This window comes from Sinohyriopsis cumingii, unplaced genomic scaffold (assembly GCF_028554795.1).
Source record: "Sinohyriopsis cumingii isolate HCF-2022 unplaced genomic scaffold, ASM2855479v2 utg001328l, whole genome shotgun sequence".
Classification (NCBI taxonomy): Eukaryota; Metazoa; Mollusca; class Bivalvia; order Unionida; family Unionidae; genus Sinohyriopsis; species Sinohyriopsis cumingii.
Window position 1 is genome coordinate 1,068,114 of NW_028315984.1, and position 20,825 is coordinate 1,088,938.

At 33.2% G+C, this 20,825-nt stretch overlaps 1 long non-coding RNA gene across 1 annotated transcript; it reads left to right on the forward strand.

Moving 5' to 3' along the window:
- Positions 1–1,480: 1,480 nt before the first annotated feature.
- LOC149772637 (uncharacterized) lies at positions 1,481–5,601 on the forward strand. The gene is made up of 3 exons (XR_016417653.1): positions 1,481–1,975; positions 4,868–4,958; positions 5,446–5,601. It is a non-coding gene; the product is annotated as an uncharacterized LOC149772637 (long non-coding RNA).
- The last annotated feature ends 15,224 nt before the right edge of the window (positions 5,602–20,825 follow it).

Here is a 20,825-nt window from a genome sequence, read left to right on the forward strand (position 1 = left end):
CAAAACTGATTAGCTTTAATTATATGTCGCCACAGTAAATAACATGACTGATGAAAAGTGGACCCTTTTCGTCACCTTTTAATTTACTTCTGCATCAACGAAACAAACGGACAATGTAAAGCACATTGATATTCTAATTGAGCAGATATTTCTTCTGTAATATTAGAGAGTGTAAATTTATGGGTGTGAATGTATGTATGTTGTGTCAGAGTAAAGTAACTTATGTACAGAGCAGGATGGAAAATCATCTTAAGGTAATGTCCCATATACCTTTGGATGGTGATGTAGGAGAACATGTAAAATCATGACAACATATGTTCAATACCAAAATGTACTATGGCGACAAAAATATGCAAACAACAACCAGTGGTATTATATTTGCCTTTCCTTATATATATATATATATATATATATATATATATATATATATATATATATATATATATATATATATATATATATATATATATATATATATTTATATATATAGAGAGACAGACAGACAGAGACAGAGACAGAGAGAGATATGTTATATATGCTTTTCCATATATGTATATATAGATAGAGACAGGGGGAGAGAGACAGACAGACTGATAGTTAGACAGTCACAGAGAGAGAATTATAAAAATACACCAGACAGAACGGATATATATATATATATATATATATATATATATATATATATATATATATATATCGACACATGCATTCTATTTCCGCATGTCATGTATTCCTTGTTCGATGGAGGCGTTGTTGCCTTGCATTCGATACCCTCCCAAGACAGGCCAACATGATTGCCTGTCTTGGGAAAGTCACACTGAGCCATTTGCCTTCCCATTATATAGTCATTAATATGTATAACATACCAGTTGAAATCAACAAAACATACATCCAACCAAGTATTCGGTATATCAACCAAACAATCAACAATCCAGCCAACCAACCAACATATCAACCAACATCCTTTTATTTTAAATTGATATCGATCAGCTTTGCAATCCATTTAGATAAAATGGTAAAATGTACATTGAAGTATGTATGTAGATAATCATGAGATTCAAGTCTGTTTTTAAAATATATTTTCTAGATGATGACGATGCAACCCTGTACATTTAACAACAATGACGGACTTTCTGTCATTAAATATTGAAAAGACTGCCCCAAACCAGCAGGGAGTAATGAACAATTGCAAAACCAACTATATTTTCAGGTGCCTTTTGAAATCAATGAGGCTCTAAATCAGTAACTTTAGCTTTTGTAATTTAGTTCCAGGGAATCAATAATAGCTGGAGCTCTTATAATTGTACAACGAAAACGAATCTGTTAAAAATAGCTTGGAGATAAAGGTACTAAGGCTGAACAAATATGACGCATGATCAATTATTAATTATTCTAATTATTCTAACTATGCTAGCAGAAAACAGTGATCCAGGTGTGCAAGAGTATATAAATGTACTTTAGGAAAACTAGAGCTTTGAAATTGCTTTTTGGTTAGAACATATAATCTACAGTCTACGAAGCTGCTCAATAGAACTTCGTAATTTTAGTTAATATTGCAAATCCAAATTCAATTATCTAATGTAAATATTTATAACTAACAGATTTAAATTATATACTAATTTGTTTCAACGACCCCTTTGTGTTCAGAAGTATGAGAATGGAGGCAGAATGTTCTTTGATCATTTTCCTATTGCTAATGGGATATGCTCATTTCAGCCATAGATGTGAAAGAGGAACATTGCTTGGTAAACTCAGTTATGGAAAAATTCTTCCTCGTTCTGCTTTTACTACAAGATTCCAGGTAAGCCTCTATCAGTGTGCCACTGAATGTTGGCTCAGAAAAGAGAGATGCAAGTCTTTCAACTACAGACGAATATACCCTTCATGTCAATTGTGCGAAGAGGCTTCTCTGGAAGGAGGAAATCTACAGCCCGAACATGACTCGATTCACAGCAATATAGACACCTGGACAAACGTGAGCACATATACGTCATATCAAGAAGTATTGTTTCATTAATATTTTATTTCTATTATGGACACTGTAGAATAATTGCATGTATCATCAGTTCATTAACGCTCTTTTATTTGCAGATAATGATGCTAATTTATTTCAAATCTTCACTTAAATACGTTCGCCTAGATAGCTCTAAAATTCTTTTACATTCATGAATACAAAATAATTTCAGTTTCCGGATCTCATGTGATACGATATAATTATGCTCCAACAAGGATGTATAATGTGTTTCATTTACATCTGCATACCTGAAGGCATCTTTAAATCTTTAATAACGTGTTATAATTAAACCGCTACACCTATTTCCAAGAACATTGTATTATATTTCAGTAAAACCTAAATCGTTTTTATTAAGTTATACTGAATACAAGAAACTGTGGGAGTGGTTACATGTTAAACGTTTGGTAGTAAAATACTGCAGATACACATTTTGGAAAACTAAATCGAAATGGTTATCTGTACAACAGTTTCGATTTAGTTGACTAGACGAATTGACACATTACCCCCAATCCCTCCACATTTCACTCTCAAACTTAAACCAGGGATTTCGTGAAATCACTGAAACTGTCAGGAATACTTGCTTCATTGCTGTTTCATTGTATTATTATTTAGAGGAAAATTCTTTCTATTGAATGAATTTACTAGCACAAATGTGATAAAATATATAATTTTAAACTCATTTCATGATAAAACATTGCAAGCTGACATTTGTACATTTATCAACAGGGTTATGATAATGTGTTTTTGTTAGGATTACAAATATTTTACTATCACGTTATTGTAAACATTGATGAATTAATAGGATATCCGCACTCTGCATCAATAATTAGACATACTTCACTTACAAATATACTTTCCACACACAAATACACATACACATAAACACATATGCCCACATGAAGACTAAAGTTAATATAAAATAAGGAAGATATTCTTAATTTAACATAAACTTCATATGAATGTATTTAAATTCATTTTTGGTATTCTGATGCAATACGTCGTCACGTTTGCAAGTGTCGATGATTACTTAAATATAATTTCAAGTACATATTGAAATAAAAAGCTGGCTAAGTGGTCAGCAATTATATTTTCTTGGTGAAGACCAAAATTTGTATAGAGCCTCCCCTACCTGCCTTGTCCCTATTACGAAGCCCATGCTCTCTAAAATTGCACATTTTAACAATATAGCTTATCTTATATAATAACGATCAGGGAGTTACACGAAATTACAGATTCTGCTCTCAGTGAATTAAATTCCTGATATACTTGTCATAATGGACCATAATGCAAACAAGCAAATATATATATATATATATATATATATATATATATATATATATATATATATATATATATATATATATATATATATATATATATATATATATATATATTGTATAGCATGTGCGCTGTATCTATTATATACCAGAGATGTATACATTTTTCGTTAAAAGAAACGTTTCCTTTTAATGAAAAATGGATACAACGAGTGGTATATCATTGATTCAGCGTACATACTGTACATACATTTTATTTTAAATCACATGCAAATACATATATTTGCCCTTTGAACGGATTTAAGATTTACTACAGGACGATGTCTATTGACCGAGTGAATGAACACCTCACATCTCCGAGTGTGTCCGCAATAAAATGTAATTATATGCCTTTTGTGGCTACTCCAAATCACCTTTGCATATTGATAAGTTGATTGTTTTCCTTTTTAATTTATATTTTTCTTAAATTTATTAAATCAATATAACACAAACTTATGACTTAAGCAAGAAAGATGGTTTTAATAATACAGGTAGGGCACTACAAAAACCTGGCTAGCTACGCCATTTACATAAACACTAAACCATTCACCTACCGGCTTATGGAAATTAATGTAGAATAGAAAGTACACGAAACGACGAACTAGCAAGAGGGACTTAAAATATTTTCATATGTTTACAGTTGACCTAAGTTATTATTCTGCTTTAGTAACAGTATCACTGACCATAAACTCTCTCTCTCTCTCTCTCTCTCTCTCTCTCTCTCTCTGGTCTTTTTGACTTTAAAGCACTCTCTATCTCATCCTTTGGTCGGTTGATTTACCTTTTACCATCATTCATACGCCCAGAGACATCGTGGGATGACATAAACGAAAATCCTCTACGCTCATCATTTCATAGATTTAGCCCGTATATTGCTTCCATTTTCCAGGAAGTGAGAGAAGCCTTTGGAAATTTCATATTTAATTCAAAATAATCAACGTTCAGAACATTATAATGTATTTAAGAAATAGCAATAAAACATTAAATACATCACAGTATGTGTATCACATAACCGAGGTATATTTTTTATAATATCGACATGGTTTGCATCTTTGTATCTTTTATAAACACTGTAGATAATTACCAAGGAAAGTGTACACGTATCGTTACAATAAACCGTATTCGTATAGGATTCTTTGTGTAATTTATATTTCAATGTATTTATCCAGATCAAATTACTTTACTTCCGCACTCCACATTTCTCCACAGTTTGTTAGTTATGCATGAGAGGAGAGGGGGGAACAGAAAGCAGAAGGTATTGTAATAAAAATGTGGATCATATTAAATTCATTTAGAAAACCACGATTATTAATACCTTTATCATTGTTATCAAACGTCACTAATGATTGATGTGTGGAAATTCAGCATTGATCTAGAATCAATTGCACGATTCATTTCTAGCACACATCATGCAATGGTGTTTCAATTGGATACGTGGTTTATTTTATTAAAACTCGTGATAATAGTAGGCAAGTCACTATTGCTTATAACTGATATAAATCGATTTTAATTTAACATTATTTTTCAATTCCTACAGATTCATCTAGGAAATTGCAGTGCATTAACGTGTAAATGGACCGAAAGGTGCGATCCATTTAATCCTTCTGGAAGCGCATGTGTTCCGTCAGGTGAACAATTTAGCTTTTATCTTTGAGAGTGACTAAACAATTATCTCAAATACTTTTGTCAGGTGCAGAACTTGTGAATATTTCCAATCTAATACAGCGATATTTTAGTGTTTATTTATATAGTAATTTGTTTTGATTTCCTGTAAAATATAATGGATTTTTTTTTTCTTTTCGATTTGTATTAGTAACGAATATGTTTATTGTGCTACCACATTTGCATCACCTGCATGCAGACCTATCTAATATCGAAACTTCCCTGAACACATTTAAAACTAGGGACAAAGGGTATTAAAATATGTTTGTGTGGCTCTCCATATTCGTGCAACTAAGACGAAATGTTGTGGTTTATGACCATAATAAATATACTACTACCAATATTTTCATTTTCTGTAGAGGAGTGGAAAGACATATTATGTCTAATGTTCTAATCATACATAGAACAGCGTATATACTTTTACACAAATTTCACATTCCTTTCAAACTATAGAATGTCCATTGTTGGATATAAGACCAGATGTAACGATTAATCCGTCCAATGAAACTTCTGTGGGAACTCGCGTATGGAAGAGATGTGAGCTCGGAAACATGGAAAGGGTCTATCACACAGCCACGTGTAATGAAAGCACGGCGCAATGGTCCACTACAAATGGCAAGTCTCTCTCTCATTAAATACTGATACATATATTCTCGCACTCTCCCTCCCTTTAAACTTAAGTCTCTAGAAAGGAATTAAACTGAACACGGTTTGATATAGATTCGCGGTCTGTAACTATATCTCTTGTTTTAAATGCCATCTTGCTACCAAATTTGAATAGCTATATATAGAAAATGGGTCATTTTCCAAAAGGCTATTTTTCTTCAGGAAACCAAAATTCATCCCATGATTTACGTTATCGAAAGTCACTTTCTACTGAATCCAGCACACAACGGTTATTAAGTATTACACACTCTCCGATAAAATTTATCTCTGCCTGACTAAATTCAAAATGTGTCTCCGTTTTATATTAATAACGTCATAATGTGTATTGATGGATACCTGACTTATTCTCTATATTAATAATATCATAAATGTATATTTTAATTTCTAACTAACTACTTGAATATTAATAATATGATAAATAGGTATCGAATGCTGACTAGCATTTCGTACATATGAATAATAACATGAATGTGTTTTGATGACTAACTGAATCCTCTTCTATATTAACAATATTTCAAATGTGTTTCGATTGCTAACTGGCTTCTCAAAAAATGGGAATGCTTCTTATCCTAATCACCATCAACATAGTGGGTTACCTTTCGTAAGACACAAGATTACGTAATGTTTCTGACCCTTTTTGCGTTTGGATCGACCAAATGCTTGTTACGAATATCTTCAACGCGACAGAAAGTTGGCACGTGCCACATACGGTCTACAATCACCAATGTATATAATATTAACAAAAGCAAACTACATCACAATAGGGTGAACAAGTTAAATTAGAGTATGAAATTTGTTCGCATATGTTTCCTTTGCTTTTCAGTTACCATGACAATTGTCAACAAGGTCGTATAATTATCGGAGAAATCTTAAAACATCTTAATGATACAAAGTATAATGCCACACGCCCAGATAACCTTAACTACGTCATATATTGCAGGATACAAGCCAAAGATAAACTTTACTAGAACATGTGTACAGAATATAATTCAAAAGTATAACTGTAAAAATCAGCATAATTACAACACATAACTTTGAACTATACAATTGCATTGTTATTAAATACTTTTATGGATAATTGAAATTTAAAGAATATTTTCGTTTGTGAAGTCAAAGCTTAATGCGCATCTAGAAATGGAGTGGTCATTTACATTCTAACCTCACTGTGATAAAGTTAAATGCTACATAATTGTCGCAGCTCCATGTAGCGATTGCAGTTAGATTGTGATGGATGTGATTAATGATATTTATCAAACTATTTAACATAAAGAAGTTATGCAACTATGATAATTGCAACAACAACAAAAAACAGTCAGGAGAACGAAAATGACAAATTTGACAAGAAATATACAAGACTTTGGGAATTCGTAAGTAATTTTACTACCTGCTGATATTGGACTGCATGAGCTTTCTTTTCCAGAAAACCATTCCAATCATTCTGGAAAAAGAGTCACTAAAAAGTACAGTTTTTATATACATGACAAGAATAGTCCAAAATCTTTGACAATCACTAAGAAAATAAAGCTTTGTTTGTGTATATGAAAGGAAGGGTCCATATTCCTGAAAATCCCACTAAAAGATACCACCTCCGAGTTCATGTTTGGCAAACATCTGAACACTTATGTAGATTTTATTAAATGAAGAATTTGTGATAGGGGACTTATTCCCATATTTCACTGAGTAAAAAGCATTGCACCGGGATAGATATTCAGATCTTTATAGTGCAAGACATTGATGACGAACCTATAATTAAGAAAGTAATTTTGGATCGCTGAGTCACTAAGAATATAAAAAATTAAAAGACAATATTGTTTTGAAGACATACATTTTCTCAGGCCTCTAGCATGTGTCATAAAAGAACATATCTTTATATCTCCCAAGTATGATGAATTCTCTGTGTTAATTGGAAGCTATTGCTTTCCTCTGCTTCCATACTATATAAATATAATACCAGACATACTGGTCACTTTCTTACAGCGTTATGGCACTAATGCCAATGGTATATGTTTGTATACAATCTTAAATACAGTTTATCACTTTCTATGTTTGACTGACATTGTTTTATGTCAAGTACTGAAACTGATTGTATGTATGAATTCAGCCTAAGAGTGTACACAGCGTTCCAACCACATGTTAAGTTTGGTGAAAGTTTGTAACAAAGAAAAGCGTTCAGCTAACTAGATGATAGATCACATAAAAATCGAGCAGATAAAAGCAAATGCACAATTAAAAATGTCGAAAACATTGATCTAATTTCAGTTAAGGTTATTGCCAAACGCATATTTCTAAGGGCATTAAGGCTACTGTCAGTGTCATTGACATGATGTAATTTAATTTGACCCAATTGTGGACAACACACACCATAATGTATGAGTAATCATTGTGTAAATAGGTAAATAGGCATGATTTATCAACACATAGTTCAGAACCAAAGATTGCTATTTTTTGCCACTTACCTTGAGACAATCATCAATTGCCTGATAAACAGAAGTATTCACCATTCCTATTTACCAACTAAAGATATGTGAGGATATATATAGTAAACCAGTATTATGAAATCAGACACTAATTAGAGTACGAAACTAATCCATGCTACCATAAAGTCCAGTGATCACCGATCTCCCCCTCCCCGTCTACAGTTAGCTAAATCCTGACGATGTTTCTGTTCTTGTAACATCGCAGTAAAATAAATGAGCCTGCACCATTAGCTGACATGGGTACAGCTTACTACGGTCATTTCTTTTATGTTGACGACTCGGAGGACAATTACTGAGTACCGAGACTTATTTTAGTAATCTATGCTACATTCTGTGTGTAGAGTACCAGCACAAGCTTGATGTGCCTCTCCTTAGATGGAACTTAAAACCATCTGGAAACACAAGAAGCCACACTATATATGGCCCATGACCTTAGGGTCAATTTTGGTCATTGCCTTTGAGATGCGCCAGTGTTGATATGGGGAAGACATCCAAGCAGATGATACTGACATCGAGTAGGAACAACCTCTCAAGTAATCTTCGAAGAATAAGGTGGAAGTAATTGATGTGTCAAGAAAGATGTAGCTCTTGTGCTCGACCACTTGTTGACCATCCACTTTGACTTTTTCAAAGCCGTAAAGGGGTTGGAGACGAATGCGAAATAGTAGATGTCTTAAAATAGGTCACTGACGGTTCTGGTAAAACTGCTTGTGTCAAATTCCAGGCATTGCCGCCAATAAGATGCTTTGGCTTTTCATGCTTTAATGTTAGGCATAGAGGCAGGTGGAGTTCGTCTTTATATTTTATAAAAAGAAACTGTTCAGGTTTTATGATCCATCACTTTGGTTGCAGTCATGCTATGCTCTTGCTCTTGTCGGCAACGAGAGTTCTTGCTGAATTCGTCTCGTGTGACTATGGACGTGTAAACACTGTTAAAGCTAGGTGCATATATCGTTGTTTTCAAAGCTACTTTCATCAAAATAAAGGCAAAGGAATAATTTGGGTCATATAATGATACATGGTGTGCACAAATCTTTTGCCGGCATGTTCAAGATATGTGGAAATTGACCTGATAATGTGCGCGAGTGTTATCAATGCAGTCAGTCATATAGTCTTTATATAATAGCTCATTGATATTGTAACATTTGTAACCCTGGGAGAAATCTTATACCTGGCGTTTCCTGAGCGATTCACATAGCCGACTGGCTGGGTCTTGGTCGGTTTTGTGCTTTCAGATGCGCTTCTCGTTGACTCGGCGGGAGAGGCGAATGGGTTGATGTAGGTCACAAGAATAACTTCGGTGTATGGGTGTATGTCATTGGGACGAAGCTGTGGGTGGGGCTGTTATCATTGTAGGATAAGAGCTTGTTGCTCTACGTCTGCATTGCACTGGGTGGCATGTGCGACACTGGAGACTACAAAGGAGCATAGAGACAGTTCGATATAGCAAGTGGTAGATAAATTTCCTATAGAACTATGGTAATATGGTCAGTGACTAGTTACTAAAAGTGCCCATGACACAACAACCTGATTCTATCAAACCTGAAGGTGGAATAACTGATACCTTCCCGATCAAAATTATCACGTGAGCAAACACGTATTCACGCCCAATATTCTACACCTCATTTAGTAATAAAATGGACATTAAAATTGATGGTACATATGATTATTTTAGTAAAGGTTTTTTTCTACATCTTCTTATTATATGAAACACAAACTTATTACTGAATCTGATTTTTATATTAACTTCTATAACAATGAAAGTGCTGGCTCGCTTAATCCGTGGTTCTGTTATTTTAACCAGGTTGATTTTATTTCATCTTTGATTTGTTGCTTTTCTCTATATGAATATTTATTTCATGCGCCTATTGTTTAATATTATGATGCCCACTAGGTAAATATGATCAGATGGACAAATACATCAAAATTAAAACATAAACGTATAACATTTAATCAGTACACGTGTAGTTAATTGACAATGTGAGATAATAAAGTATGTGTGATAGGTTGCGTTGCATCCATGTGGTGTAAATTTTCTTTGAGCCGCGGGATCAATAATACTAACAGCAGTAAGGCAAATCTTTGTCAGTCACAGGACTGACATTTCAGATGAGGTCTACACATATGTTGAAGTAACGTTTCGTCATCTGATCTGTCAAATCTCAGTTGTCAACAGCCCTTTACGTATTTGGACAGTCTTTTTTAAGATACATTTGTCTCTCATACCAATGTAAAAAAAAACACATTGCAAAGCTGAATGGGATTGTACAATGCCTTTTACACGATTTTATGCCATGCACTGTACTACAATGTCACCTGAAGAAATATTTGACTACTGTGTGATATAACTTAAATAGGAAAATTAAGAAATGCTCCATGTTCACAGTATTCTAATGGAGCGGTGCTTAAATCCAAAACTCAGCATTATTATCGGGTTATATTTATAACTAAAGTAATAAATTAGAAACAAAATTAACCGAATCATCGCATCTCATAAATAATTTACGGCCTCAGTTTGGCTGTACCAGGGACCTTGACTTTGATCAAATTATGAATTTGTATTTTACAGTCTTTTGTGATATGGAATACGAGAATGTCACCCTCAGAGGTTCAACCTTCTCCATCAAGTTCCATGACTTGAAAGCAACTTTCTACGAAACACAGACAATATGCCAATCTGAAAATGCCAATCTACTTTTCTTTACCACCGAGGCTGAGATAAAAATAATAAGGCACTTTTTGGAGCAGAAGAATAAAATCGGTAAGTTAGAGTGTCCAGCTAACTACATAAAACAAAATCTACCCGAAGTTATGGTCTCAAAATATTTTAAACAAAAAGTTCAAGTTCAGAATTTGGAATCTTGAAGACGTTTTTTTAACACTGAGTAGAAACGAAATTCGAAAAGAGTAGTCAGAATCAGGTGCTATGTTATAAAGGTTACAACCATCAGTAGGCGACATTTAACAATGACACAACACACAAAATCACCGGTAAATGTAAAGGGGACTGCTTATCGAACTTTTCAACAGTTATGACATTTACTGGTAGTACTAAGCGTTTGGTTTAAACAGTTCATGTTGGGAATCAATGAATATGTCACAAAAGCCAGTAAATATAAGAACTAACAGCTAATAAAGACATTTAAAATAGAGATCAAGCTGTTCAAAAAAGAGATACTCGTCACACTCTTTGCCCCACCGATGATCTAGTTCCAGTATAACTTCAGTAGTGTGGCAATGCCATTTTCATTATTGTATCTTACCCTTTCGGTGTCAAATCACATCGTACAACTTATTTTAGGAACAATGTGATCGTTTACAAAGAGTAAATTAAATAAATGATATCACCCGTACCTGATCGCAGGTGCATACAATTTGCAAGTACAGTGGTAATATACATTTGTAGGGGGTCATTGCTAGATAGGAGCATATCAAGCTTTGCACAGTCGCACTTTGAAAACAAATTTGTGTAACATCTGAAAGGTTGGAAATACATAGAGAGACATGCATAAATATAAAGATAGATATATAGGTAAATAGATAGACAGATAGATAGATAGATAGATAGATAGATAGATAGATAGATAGATAGATGGATGGATGGATGGATGGATGGATTAATGGATTAATGGATAGATAGATAGACAGATTTACTAATTGGTAGACAGATAGATAAATAGATAGATATATATAGATAGATAGACAAATGGATGGATGGATGGATGGATGGATTAATGGATAGATAGATAGATAGATTTACTAATTGGTAGACAGATAGATAAATAGATAGATATATAGAGATAGATAGATAGACAAATGGATGGATGGATGGATGGATGGACGGACTGGCAGACAGACTGACAGTTAGATATATAGATAAGTAAATAAAACAGACACAAAATGTTCACGTTCGTTAAGGATTGAAGGAAAAGCCAGCACATGGATGGGTGTTCTAGTGACGCAAACTGGATGATAAGTAGTATCTGAAACAATGTATGGCATATCAGTTGAGGTTTTATATACTCAACAGCAGGTTTCACAGTGTGTTACAAGTTTCAAGCTGCAATAACAGCAGAAAAACAAACGGCAAATATCACAATTTAGTCCTATCACTGGTATCATTGTTTCCGAGTCATCAGTAGTTTTCACTGGCATTAGTGACATTTGTGGGAGGTAGAAATTTCCACTTCGGTAGATCAATTATATTTCTATAACATGCATACTCCAAGTATCAAGTATTATATATGTCTTCACTTGGGGAGGGCTTGAGATTGAACTTGAACATACGTTCCTTGATCAAAAAAGATTCCATTATACAGTAACAGTATGATGCTGTTGTTGTTTCTGCTCCTGGTCGAATATTTAAGACTGCCATGAAAAGACACATTGTGTTTAGCAGTTTGTCTTGAAATGATCACAGTACAATTTTATGTTTGTTTGTTTTGTTTGTTTGTGAGTATTATTTTTCTTTTGGGGTCTTTATTGGTTCGAAATTTTGTAATGGAACGGCATTATTTGAAAGCGCTTTAGGTCAAAATAACTCAAGTAAAATTTGGATAAATACCCTACATATACTTTTACAAGGAAGATGTTTATATGTTTCTATATGTTTAGCAAAAGTAGCCACGTGTGATGGCAATGTATGATAATTTGTATAGAATTGGAAGAAATGTATGTAAAGATGCTTTACGTCAAAGGCAATCAACTTTGTTTGAGTCAGTGTTGGTAAAGAGGACGTTTAAATATATGACATAATGTACAAAGACCTAAATGGACTATATACCAGGAAGATTTATATTTAGTGTATTCAAGTTATTTTCAACATTAATGGTGAAGTAATTGTTTGAAAGTTTTATTTGTACATACGGCGGCCATGTTTAATGGCAGAGCAGCGTTGCTGGTGCATGTTTAAATCGTCTTTATACCAAAAAACGTTCAATTAGTTATCATCATGTTTTGTCAACTGGCTTTGGAGAAGAAATAATTCATACATTTCTCAGCGTTTAGGAAAAGTGGTCATATCTGATCATGGAACGCCGTTTTTGTAGTCAAAAATTAAAATTTCTTCATGACATGTTGCTTTCCAACAAGTTTTGTCAAGCTCAGTTCAGCGGTAAAGGGTCGTTCGTTAAAAGGTCATGGTACCTTTATGAATAAAAGTTATTGTTCTTGAATCCAAATCGATTTCAGACAGCTTTGGTTTTATTATATTATTCTGCATTCAAAGACTTCCTGTTGGTAGCAACAGCTGTCATATATGATGGCGTATCAGTCTAGTGTTACGAAGTTTTCGAATGCATTCTCTTTTGTAAGAAAGGTCGTTTAAGAGTTGTTTCTTCCCGTAACTTTAGCCAGGTTGATAACAGATCAAGAATAGGTGTACAAATTTCATACATCTCTATGCAGTGATGCCTTCTTTCACATTGCATCAAAGGCTGCTGAGATGAAGTCGCTTAGATGTTTTCTAATTTTAGGAACAATGGCCATATAGAGTGGCTAAACGAAATCATTTGCATAACTTTGAAAGGTCTTCTTTCCAACATTATTTCGGTCAAAATTGTTCAAATACGTTTCAGGAGTTCAGGAAAATAACTTCTTTAGACGGTTTTCCGCTTTTAGTATTAATGGTCTATCTATTATTATTAACAGCGGACATGTTTGTCCACATTTCTTCACACCAGGTTGTTCATTTCAACAACCTATTATGTTGATGTATGAATGAACACATACATACATACATACACACATACATACATACATACATACATACATACATACATACATAAATACATATATGGATACATACATATAGATCAAAACGATAACCATAATAATTGCACATGAATGTTGTTTATTTACATAGTCTCCGTATTTGCTGGTATAACTGATGAAGCTCATGAGGGAAACTGGAGAACCTTGAATGGAAACGTGGTTAGTCCCGAATGGAATGAAAACGAAGGAGGCGATAATCCTAAAGAGAACTGTGCATTTATTGATTTTAAGTTTCCCAATAACCGCCTTGCAGACATATCCTGCAACACCACTTGTAGCTATCTATGCTATAAAAATTAATTTGTGATCCAAAGCTACTTAAGGATCATTTCAAAACTGAGTTATATGGTAAACATGAGCGACATATTTCTTATATATTTTCGTCTGTTTCCTCAGAATTCATTTGGTATTACATTCGCTTATGCTTTCTATATGATCCTGTATCAATCATGCGGTTTAATATTACTTTTAGTTCTGTTCAGCCGTTTCTTATTATTCTGGCTTTTCTATTACGTTTGATGTGATATACCTACAAAATAATAGTTTTATGGTGTAAGACCTGCTTTCAGATTCTTTAGACTGAGTCAATAATTTGTTAGCTTTATTTGAATATTCGTTGATAAAATTACAAACAATTTCGTGTCAAATTGTTCTCCCAAGAAATGCGATGGCTCCCGTGGCAACCAGGTTAAAATTTTACCTTTTTAACTGAACTGTGTTAGATCAAATGGGCCATTAATGTTTCATGGGAAGACGCCGTATAAAAATGTAGATGAATTATGGCTGCCTCCATTGTTGCAAGTGTAATAATAATTGTGTTACCTGTCGTCTCCAATTTTGCAACCAATTTTAATCAAACTTTGTAGTAATGTTTCTTACACGGACATGTACTACCACCGAATAAAGGTTGAGATCTCAGGTGTTTGTGAAGTGCATAAAGACGTTTCATAATCAAACAGAACAAAATCCCAATTCCTTCCAAAGAAAAATCGCCCGATAAGTTTGAAATATAACCGACAGTTTGTATCTTATTCATTGAACCTGGCATTGCTGACACATGCATTCTAACATGTACCCATGGGTCGCATGTTTTAAAAATTATGGTTCAAACTTAGAGTTTATGAGAATAATGAAAAGCTTTTACTTTTTAATTGAAAGATTTGAAACAATGCTAGTATAATTCATGCTTGATCTCGCCCATCTCGTTGTGTTTTAGGTGTACGATTTTTGATGTAAACTGCTTGAGTAGAGTTTTTGGGAGCTGTTGCTAACAACCTTTACTCCTAGACGGTTGGTATACAGTGTATGCATTTACTATAAGGTAAATTAAAACATACATCATTTGCTGTTCACCAAACTGCTGTGCATATTATTTTCACCTATCCTTTTCGAGACAGGAAAAAATAAATCCTTGTGTATTGTGCCTTCTCTTACTGATCAAGATACAGAACGCAAAAGTAGTGATATTGTATGTTTTCATTACTAGTTGAATCCAGGGAATACAATGGTGTTGTGTGTTATAATTTCTCTTAGATTGTTTGCGACCGAGACTTAATGATGTTGGTTATTACATTTGCTCCTATGGGTCAAAGTAAAGAACACATATTCGTCTATGTATCAATGGTTGTAAATGTGCATAATAATTTGCAATATGTATCTACTCTTGATGAGAGAGACCAGTAATAAACAATTTTTTCGATGCATCGAAGACATTTTATTTACGCAGACGTCGTCTCTTTTCTGTGTCGTTTGACACTAAAACGTACTGTAGTAACATTTTATTCCTTTGTGTTCTTCACAGTTTGATGTGATTACATTTAGAAATTGTATCAACTTACTTCCCATTATTTGTATTTCATCAGTTCCAACACATGCAGTTTTTTATTAGCCAACCTGCATAAATCTGTACAATTGTTGCAATATTCACAAAATTTGGGGTATTCATATTAGCAGGATTTAAAGTGCTGCTTCAAGAAATAAATATATTCGAAATAACCCTGTGTCATTTCAATCAAATGACCCTATGTTATTTTGAACAAATAACCCTTTGCCATCTCCATGAAATACCCCTGTGTTATTGCGAACTAATAACCCTCTATCATTTCCATTAAATAACCTACGTTATTTCGAATTAATAGCCCTCTGTCATTTTAGCAAATACATTGGATTTCTTAAAAAGTAAAAATGTTACATTGTAAGACATTGTTTGTTCGTAAGCAATCTTCTGCAAAATGAATATACTAACTGTTAAACTTCAACGTCTTGTCCTTTTTGTAAATGTATTTAAATTCGGTTGTTTGGCAAATAGTCCCGAGTAACTACTTGTTTGATCATATATCATTATATTTACATCTCTATATCATTGGATAATTATTTTTGTATATATGTTTATAAATGAGTAATATCTTTAGGACAGGTAAGCAATTATTTATTCAAGTTTTAAATCACCATTTCATTTCACCGTCTTTTTACATGTAACAGAGGATAATAAACATAAAACTTCGTGTAGATCTACATGGGACAATAATTAGCAAAGACTAAAAGCAATTATATAATGAGAACTACGTGCATAACAAGATTATTACTGTAGCAGAATATATCGTATCATGTACTTTACAGAATTCATTTATTAATAAAACATTCAGCAAGTTTAAATATCGACTGTCATGTCTAGTTTATGTCTAATGAGGCATTAAGTCATATATTCATATTCAACCTAATGTGTTATATCCATCCACAATTACTATTTCGCCTGGCAAGAAAATGCCTAAACGAGAATCCACAACCCTTGCTTCCGATCTCCACCTCAAAAAACCCAACCATCAATAATGTACTTATCGTGCTTTATGCTTTTCTATACATTTTTGACTTTTGTTCTTAATAAAAGTCGCTAAGCTAATTACATTAAACTTGGACTTTGTAAAAAGTGTAAGTTAAGGTTGGTGTAGAAGCTTAGAAAATGTATCATATAATATAAAAGATAATACTATGCACAATATAATAGTGTCAGTAAGACGGAGTATTAAAGGTTACAAAATAATGATTCCATATTCAAGATATGCACTCTGCAATACTGAGTCAGTAAGCAGGAGTGAAACAATTGCATAATACATTATGTAATATACAATATAACACTATGCATTATACAATGATTCCATTTATTATAAATTGACTGCGTCTTCTACGCTTTGATTGGATGTAAACGGTCACGTGATACTGGTCTGGAAATTTTACACATCGATAAATTATGTGGACTATTTTTGGTTCCCTGTTACCAAATTATTTGATGTGAAGTTTTATCTATATCAATGCCCTACACCCTAATAATAATAAGAACTAGCTCCCACCAACCCATTCCTGTGATTTCCGATAAAACAATGACAAGCCACAGCTTAAAATCGACCATTAGAAGTTAAAATAATGTAATTTCACAGAACTTCCTGCGCTCCAACACTCATCCCTTTTGCCGAAGAAGACACATAGCTGGCTTTTAAAAAAAAATTGTTTTCGGACATTATTGCATTTCACCTTGACAACATATTACAGTATCGGTTATTAAAGGTCAGGTTCATATGTAAACCAAGGGATGCCACTAAAATTGGACATGATTTTCCTTTTGAAAGATCGGAAAGCGTAGAAAGTAACGACGTTGGTATAACAACACGTGCCATACGCAAGCGTAATTTTCAAAAAATGGAGTATTCCTAGTTAAACTGCAACAACGATTATTTATATATTAAAATATTGATCATAATAGTATATCACTAGCATGACCCGCTATGACATACTATACCGTATCACTGGATAAACAATCGATGAATCTTGGCTAGCGAAGAAAGAGCTTTGTATTCTGCTGCAGTTAAGAAGCTAATAAAAGTAAATTTCGATGTACATAAAGGTGAATGTTTTGTAGGTTAAATCTGCTGATCTGATGTAAGGAAGTAAATCTGAATTCATGGTTGGGTATTTATCGACGTGTAAATTTTGCCAAATCACTCAAAACGTTTACATTTAGTCCTTCGACTTTATTTACTTTGTGAGTGATTAGGTTAAATTTACACATCGATAAATACCCAACCATGATCATTTAATCCTATAATACAGTGACTGTAAGCAGAAGTGTAAAAGCTTACAAAAAAATCATATAATTCAAGATAACACAATACGCTATGTAACCTCCCATCGATGACACGGTAGGGATGTGCATATATATACATACATACATACATACATTCATGCATAAACACACACACACAATCATACATACAAGCACACATGCATACATACACACATACATGCATGCATGCATACTTACTTACACACATACCTGCATACAAATATACATGTACATACGGCATAGAGTCATAACAATGCATATATGTATGTGTTAAACTTCTATTCAAAGCACTTTATAGGTAAACTTCCTTTTCATAGGACTTTACACCCATTCATAATTTTTATGACTAGCGTAACTATCATACGCTAATTTTTTTTGTATTATTTTTGTGTAATTTATAAGGCACACCAACGATCACAGTCATAACCAAACATTACTATTGCTCATACAATCAAGAATTGTGATTACTTTTCATCACTTGAATAAATTTAATTCTTCAAATAATAATTAATTTTTCATTTAATAAAATGTATAATATTTCTTTTACATGTCTTATGAAGAGATGGAATATATGGGGCTTAACCTCACAGAAAACCAGTTGACGTTTCAAAACAAAAAAAGAAGTCGGTAGATTATATCATAGTTTTAGATCATAGAACTATTTACCCATTATCCTTAACTAAGGCGGCTCTGTACTGACGGTATCCACTATATATTTGCCATATCACCTCTCTTTTTTTATATTTGCCTCTCACTGTCAATATTATATAAACTTTATAATTCTAAATATATTATATTCCCTCTTGTCATAAATATTACCACGTATACAATATCATGTAGTGTTTAATGTTTTGGTTTCTCGTGCAATAATGTCAGCGGCATATGGGCACATGGAAGTAATGTGTTCATATAAAAAATATTTTGTTTCTAAATATTTTAGAAGTTTCAATACTCTTTTTACTTTTAATGGTGTAAAATTGTACGATATAGAATATCGACGATTGTTCTGCCTTTTGATAGAATATATGAATAGTAATAAGCACAAGTTAGTAATTATATTAGTTGATTCCTTATTATTTCTTTAATTATAGCTTCTGATTCTAATAAAAACATGTATTATTATAAATGTTCTTCACTATAAACTTCATTATCTCCGACAATTATTTTCTTAAATGAATTCTACATATTTTGAATGTCATAAACCCTTACGTGTCTGCGTTTGTGGTATAACATTCGATTCTTTTTAAAATTATTTGAATTAGTACACAACAATTAACTCAATGCTTGAAAATATTGGCTTTCTACAAAAATTCAAATATATTTTGGCAACTTTTGTTTGCTTAATTAGCTATTTGACCATTGAAATGATTTCATATGATGTTTCGAATACTGAAATTCTACGAAAATATGAAACTGTCAGACCATAATTAATTCTAACATAAAGTAGAATACTGTCCTATTTATTTCATATGTAATTAGATACATGGAGTGTTGCTTTCATTCAATAAAGCAAAGGTGCCTCGACATACAAGAGCGCTCGTAGCTTATTCGTTACAGATTTATTGAACTTTGTCGTCAGGCGCTATCTCCCAAACGTTCGGTCTAGTTTTCCCATCAAACCGTAAAGTTGGATAGTTGGTATCACAGCCAGAACATATTTGTTACGATCAATCGACTGAAGGTGCGTGTGGGTGTTTGTATATGCATATATGTTTCTGCCAGTGTTCATGAAAATAAATGTAATTTATACATTTACTACATAATGTATGTACATTAGGAATTCAACACGGATCTCATCTGGAACCTTATATGTAATTTACTGAGTAGTATATACATTTTGGAATCATTCGCTCTTTTCGCTGTACTCACGGAACCTTTAAACTATTATAAGCAATAGTTGTATTCATGCAATCATAAAGTATTATTTTTTAATTTCGTTTTTATAACAATTCATGAAAAGTAACATAAAGTATAAACCAGCTTATAAAATCAATTCAATCGTTCCACATGATAATGGTCTAACAATGATACCTTCGCTGACTGTGTCAACATCAGTATGTGTATATACTGGAATTATTTAATTGAGTAACTGAGATATTGCTAAGCTCAATCTGATTATAATCAGAGTTCAATTGTCCTAAGTGCAGATCTAACAGCGACTTCTATGGCCATGTTGTTATAACCGTTGTTATCACCATAATCAGTAAGTCATATCATGTTTTAGATTGTGACATTTGGGAGACTGAGCATGATGGCTAAGACTTGACTAACTTCAAAATTTCTGAAAGCTCTACTTCTATTGCCAGGCTCAAAGGTCATCAGAACATGGCCTCTAATTGGTCGCTGTCAGATCTTCACGTAGGACAGTGGAAATATGGTTTAAATCAGATTGTGGCTCAGCTCTTAGTAAGAGTGCATAATTGTCCCTATGGGTTGGTGGGAGAGAACAGAGATGTTTAAATTTTGGCTATCGGCGTAAATTTATCGACTTCCAGCCAAGGAATAAATATCAATGCTGCTATAGATTAAGAAAACCATATCGAAGTTGTAATATAAAAATCCCAATAATTGATCATGACCATAAAGGAGTAATTCAGCAAAAAGTGTGGATAATCGCTGAGGAGCATAACAGTAGAAATCTATTAAGTTTGGAACATCGATAAAGACCAAAGAAGAGCAATTCAAGAAGAAAGTATTGATAATTGATCTAGACAAGAAAATGGAAATGCAACAATAAGGCTTGTCTATTCGCTCTGTACCAGATGGAGTGTGAATAATCCCTATAGATCACGAAAGTACAA